Source organism: Dasypus novemcinctus, chromosome 18, assembly GCF_030445035.2.
Source record: "Dasypus novemcinctus isolate mDasNov1 chromosome 18, mDasNov1.1.hap2, whole genome shotgun sequence".
Classification (NCBI taxonomy): domain Eukaryota; kingdom Metazoa; phylum Chordata; class Mammalia; order Cingulata; family Dasypodidae; genus Dasypus; species Dasypus novemcinctus.
Window position 1 is genome coordinate 26,369,445 of NC_080690.1, and position 6,053 is coordinate 26,375,497.

At 36.3% G+C, this 6,053-nt stretch overlaps 1 non-coding gene across 1 annotated transcript; it reads left to right on the forward strand.

Moving 5' to 3' along the window:
- Window positions 1-4,289: 4,289 nt before the first annotated feature.
- On the forward strand, window positions 4,290-4,396 carry LOC111762308 (U6 spliceosomal RNA). Its single transcript, XR_002795448.1, has one exon. It is a non-coding gene; the product is annotated as a U6 spliceosomal RNA (small nuclear RNA).
- The last annotated feature ends 1,657 nt before the right edge of the window (window positions 4,397-6,053 follow it).

The following is a 6,053-nucleotide window of genomic DNA, read 5'->3' on the forward strand; positions in this document are numbered from 1 at the left end:
CTGTACGTACTGCTGATTTTCATGCAAATTCCCTTTGGGAGACCAGATGCAGCTGAAAGCCACTGTAGATGTCAGAGTGAGACAGTGGCTTGGACTGAACCATGCTAAAAATAAAATGGCACCACATGAAGGATTAGCCATAAAGGATGCAGGCTTTCCTCAGAATTACAGTTATCTCTCTGAAAAGCTGTTTGAACTGATACTGTAAGTGGGAAGAAATTCTGACAACACATCATAAGGGATTTTCATAGAGAGATTAAAGATTAACTGTTTTGGTTCATGAAACTCAGATATGTTCAGTGAGAAAAGGTCAGGGATTTTAAGCTTTATTGAAAATAAAACTTTTTAAAAGAAATCTGACCCAAGTTTGGTGAAAAGCAACAGATTTAAGAAATATTATTTAATTAATTATCGTCATATACTGGGTTAGAGTGAGACTTAATATAGAAGATCGTAAGTTTTGAAACCAGAAGATCAGGCACAAAGTCCTGGCTGCAGCACTGAGCGGTGTGACCTCTGGTCATTTATTTACCAATCCCAAGTACCACTTTTCTCAAGTAAATGATGAGGGCAATAATGTCCACATCAATTATCTTAGGGCAGATCATGTGGAAAACTGTCAAAAAATAAGCAAATCCTTGTTCAGAAAGAATGTCTCTGTATGAATTTTTGCATTCTATTCTATCTAACAAAATGGAGTTGAAAGAACTATAGACAGTAGGTCCTGCCCAACAGGCTCTTGATTCTAGGTTGGAAAGATACATTCCCTTCCAGCAGCCTACCCTGTTCTTCCCTCCATCCCTATTCTCCGTATTTCCCTTCTTTCCTCCTCTATGCCCACTTAAACGTTGTTTCACGACCTGTTGCATCCTATAACCTAAGCAACATGAATAAGATGTATCCACTGCCACTTCCAAGGACTCTCACTCACTTCCACCAAATAGCTTGGAAACTGAGTTCATCAGAGTACAAAGATAGCATTCTGTAAGAAACTGATAGCAATTCCTGCATACTCCTCTCCCTATAGACTTCTAGCTTAAATGTATGCATATACCTGGTCCTTATTTCTGAGTATAATAGCATGAATGTGCTAAAAGAAAATAAATAGGATGATGACCTAATAATATAATAGCAAGAATAATGTATCTTTTAAAATTATGGGTGCATATATATAGCATAACATTTCCCATGTGAACCACGTTGGAGTAACAATTCAGGAGCATTAATTGCAGTCACAATGTTGTTCTACCATCACCACCATCTACAACTTTATCACCCAGAAGAGAAACTCTGCACTCATTAAACATTGACTCTTGACTCCCCACTCCCCCTCCTTCCATAACATTGTCTCTTCATATGCAAATATTTAATTTTTGTTTGAATGATTGGAGAGATAGTAGATTTTAATCATTTAATCTATAAAATGATTCAACTCTGAATACAAATGTTCCCATTAGCAGCTGTGTGACCTTGGGCAATTTACTTAGCCACACTGTCTCAGGGTCCTTACAAGAAAAAAAAAAATGTCCATAGTAAAATTACATAAAACAAGAGATTGTTTTTAAGTTAATGCATTAATACACGTAGAGAGAAAAGAATAACATTTGACACATAATAACATTTGACACATAACAGTGATCAATTATATATATATAGTTATATATAATATTTTATCTATAAATTCTAAATATGTGAACGTGTATATACATAGATAAAGAGAGAGAAAACTATTATTTTCTAGCAGAAGGAATAGTCATTCATTTATTTCTTGAGTACTTATTATGTACTATGTACATGGGTACTTACTATGAACCAAGCACTAGAGACATAGATATAAACAAGTAAGATGTGATAAAAAAGGGACTATTACAATGTAGGATTAAAATCTGGAACCCAAATGAGAAAATCAAGCATGGATAAATAAGACTCTTAACTAATTCCTAAATTGTACTTGCATTTGAACTGTTGTGCTTGTAAGATGAGAAAGTATAGCTATTAAGTAGAAAGATGTACTATGAATCAGCAAAATGTGGAGAATGCCAATGTATTAAGGAAGCAATTCCAGCTCTTATTCGTTTTCAGAACATATCATTTTGCTGTTTAATGAAGTTTAATAGAAAAATGATAGCATACATTTTTAGCTCCCTAGAAAGATAATTATCAATATTAAATCCATATAAAATCTTTTAGAAGATATAGAATAGAAATGGGTAAAGTGGCTATCAAAGTTGATTTGGGTATAGAATTTGGCACCTATAAACATATATAATAGATTCTAAAACCCTATACTTCTCCCAAAAATGCTATAACATAATACATCAAACTTTTTAAGTAAGGTCCATTAGACAGATCTGCGAAACCTTTTTAGGACAAATACTGATTTTCAGTACATTTCTCAAATTGGATAATTTGGGGATTAATGTGAGAGTTTTGAAATCATTAAATCTACTTAATCCAATTATATAAAGTCTGTATTACAATTACTACTTCGGATTTTCTTTAGACTATCTTAAATTATAACTGTTAGCTATATTATTTATAAAAGCAAATAAAAACAAAGCAATTATTTTTTTCCTCTTTTGGGGTCTTGCTTTACATAAGAAGTGAAAACAGTTATTTATCAGCCACTCCATTTTCAATTTTGTAGGAAATAAAAAGAATATTTATAGTAGGATGCATATTCATAAAATATAGATCTGGTATTACAATTTGACTAAAGTTGTGACTATATTCTGTCTTCTGAGTGTGTCTGTAGAATATCAAATACTGTATTCTTTATTAGGTTATTTTCTTTGATCACAATTCTATATTTTACTCTTTGATCATGCTGTTTTGTATTGCCCTGTCTGCTTTCCTTTATCTAAACCCTGCAGTTTGCTTCACTCTCATTAACTGTTGTTGGTTTCTAAAGTGAAATCAGTGCTCTTGACTTTATTTTGTCATGATTTTTCAAACTTGTTTTTTTTTCTTTTTCCTTCTTTCCCTCCCTTCCTCCATTCCTCCCTTCCTCCCTTCCTCCTTTCCTTTCTCTCTCCCTTCATAATATACTGAAATTCTACTTGCTGCATAGAAAATGAAATGAAAGAGCATTTCTAAAGAGGCCCCATACTACTACTACTAAACAGGATATTTGTTTACTACTATACTACTAAACAGGATATTTGACTTAATGTCCATTCAATTTAATGGACAAAAATAGGCAATCTACTAATTTTTCAAATGCTAGAATTAAAGTAAGCTTAACCATCCTGCCCCCCTTTTGCTTTTTGGTGGTTCAAGTTTGGGAAAAAATGAAGGCAAATCAAGTTACTACAAAAAACAAAAAGTTAGCATCATTCTTTAAAAAAAAAAAGACAATAATAAAAAAAAAGTTTAGCATCAGATATACTAAGATTCAAATTCATGCATCACATTTATAGTTCTTATTAAGATGTAACATGCCCTAAATGCCCACTGCTTCCACCCTAATCATAAGAGCACAGTGGTTCAACACTCTTAGTAATCATGTATGCATTGGATACAAGTAGATCACAGTTCCCACCCTTTTTCAAAAGAAGGGAATTACATAAACTTTTGAATTTCAGGAAGAGGGGATCATGGAACCACCCTAAAGTCTTTGCATAACATCAGCGAACTTCAAGACAGTCAAGAGAAAATATTCAGTCAAAAGTAAAAGAGAAAGAAATTCTAAGTAGGCAGGATAATATCAATCTGACCAGCAAATATGAAATTAAAGTTCCCAAAGGAGAGGGAAGAAAAGAGGGAACAGAAGAAATACTTGAAAATAGAGTATACAAAGTTTTTAAAAACTGATGGAAATACCAGTGCATGGAAAAAAAGAAACTCAGCAATCATAATGCCTTATAAATACAAAGATGAAGACATTTAGTCACATCATTCATAAAATGTTAGAATACAAGATTAAGATAAAAATCTTAAAATCAGTAAGAAAGCAAAATTGAAGCAATGCAATAGTGAAATAATGATAATAATGACAGATGATTTCTCAGGTGGAGGGGGCATATGGGTCAGAAGACAATGAAACAACACCTTTAAAGTGCTGAAAGTAAATAAAAATGGCATCACAATCTAGAAATCTATAGGTAATGAAACTATCCCTCTCAATGGAAAGCAAAATAAAGACAGTTACAGAACCACAATAAAGCTTGCCTTTTGTCTTGCACTACAAAAAATTATTAAAGAAATTCTTTGTGCTAAAAGGATATAATATCAGAACTAAGTTCCAATCCCAAGAGACAAGTAAACAATAAGGAATAAAAAGCACCAGAGTGCTCACTTCGGCAGCACATATACTAAAATTGGAACGATACAGAGAAGATTAGCATGGCCCCTGCGCAAGGATGACACGCAAATTCGTGAAGCGTTCCATATTTTTATAGCTGAAGGCTCATTATGCCAAGGTGGGTAGTACCATTGGGAAGAGACCCAAGAAGTGAGAGTTGGGGTGGACCCACATCCTGGAGAAGACTAATGCCGTCAAATAGAGAGAACTGTATCTCTCGTGAGAAAGGATGGCTCCCAGGGCAACAGGGCAGTTGAGAAAGTCAGGCCCTGAATACTGCTGCAAGTATCTCAGGACATGGCTTCTTGGGAAATGGAGATTGGCTGGTGTTGTGGGCCCCAAGGGGAGGGGAAAATGGATGTGGAATGGATGGAACCAAGGTAAATATGGGGGCAAGAGAGGAGTTTTGTGAGAGTACACGAGGATGAATATAAAACATGTAATATTACACCAAAAACATATAGGGGATGACAGACTAATAATGTAAACCATAAGGCAAAACATAGGATAACTAAAAAATTTAGAAAACTGTACAACCTAAAGTATGGACCACATAGTAAGTACAGCTGTCACCTTGTTTGAAAGCTATTGTCTCGGAATCTCTACATCAGTTTCAGGAAATATGATATGAATAAGTTAAAAGATTACCGCTGCGGAAGGGAAAAGGTTTTATGGTGGATTGGGGAAGTACTGTATATTGTATATATGAATTTCGGTGATCTAAGACTCTTGTGAAGCTGACAATATGTTGGGATTCACTTTACAGGAAGTTTTGGATCACAGAGTGGTTCAACAATGGCAGCGGAGGAATACTGGTATAGGATGTTATTGACAGGATATATAGGGTTGACAGGGAGTTATACAGGGCATGTGCCCAGGGTATATAGTAATGTCTAGATATACTCATAGTGGAAACAATTAAAAACAACAGCTGGGGCGGTACTGGGCCCCTGGCCTGGGGGGTCACTGTCGTGGACCCTGGAGGAGCAGCGGCAGTCCCCCAGGTGCAACAGCAAGAACCAGGAAGGAAGGAGGGCCCAACAGTGGGCTCCTAATACCAATGGCTATGCTTTTGAGCCTGTACACCTGCAATAAGAACAAGGCCTAGAGTAGCACTGTGCCTGGGAGTTTCCTCCTGACAGCCTTCATGTTACTCAAATGTGGCCACTCTCACAGCCAAATTCAGCATGTAGATGCAGTGCATTCCCCCCAGCGAGGGACATGACACCTGGGGATGAGCCTCCCTGGCAACGAGGGACCACTACCACATACCAGCTGAAGATACAACTAGAAAATGACCTTGAATTAAAGGTTCAATACGGATCTGCAGAATATCCCTGTCTACATATAATAACATGACTTCAAAATGCTGATTGACCTAATGTAACGGGGAAATGGAAAGGAGAAATGAGATTATAAGGCTATGAGTCTCTAAAAAAGAGTCTGAAGGTTGTCAGAAGGAATGCCCTTATGCACAACTGAGCAGAGTCTGAGAGACAGATAAAGTAGATACAACCCCAGGTATTGGTTCTTTTGAGGGATAAAGAGACCCACAGGTTCTATGGTCATGGCAGATGGGGTTCACTGCCATGGCAGATGGCCCTTCTTTGGAGCTGGTGTTTCTGCGTGATGGAATTGGACTCAGACGGGATCTCTTTTCACAAGCCTTTCATGCTACTTCACTGGAGTTGTAATAGGTGCTGGGGTTTAAGATATATTTAGGGGATTTGAATCTCTGGACTGATAATAT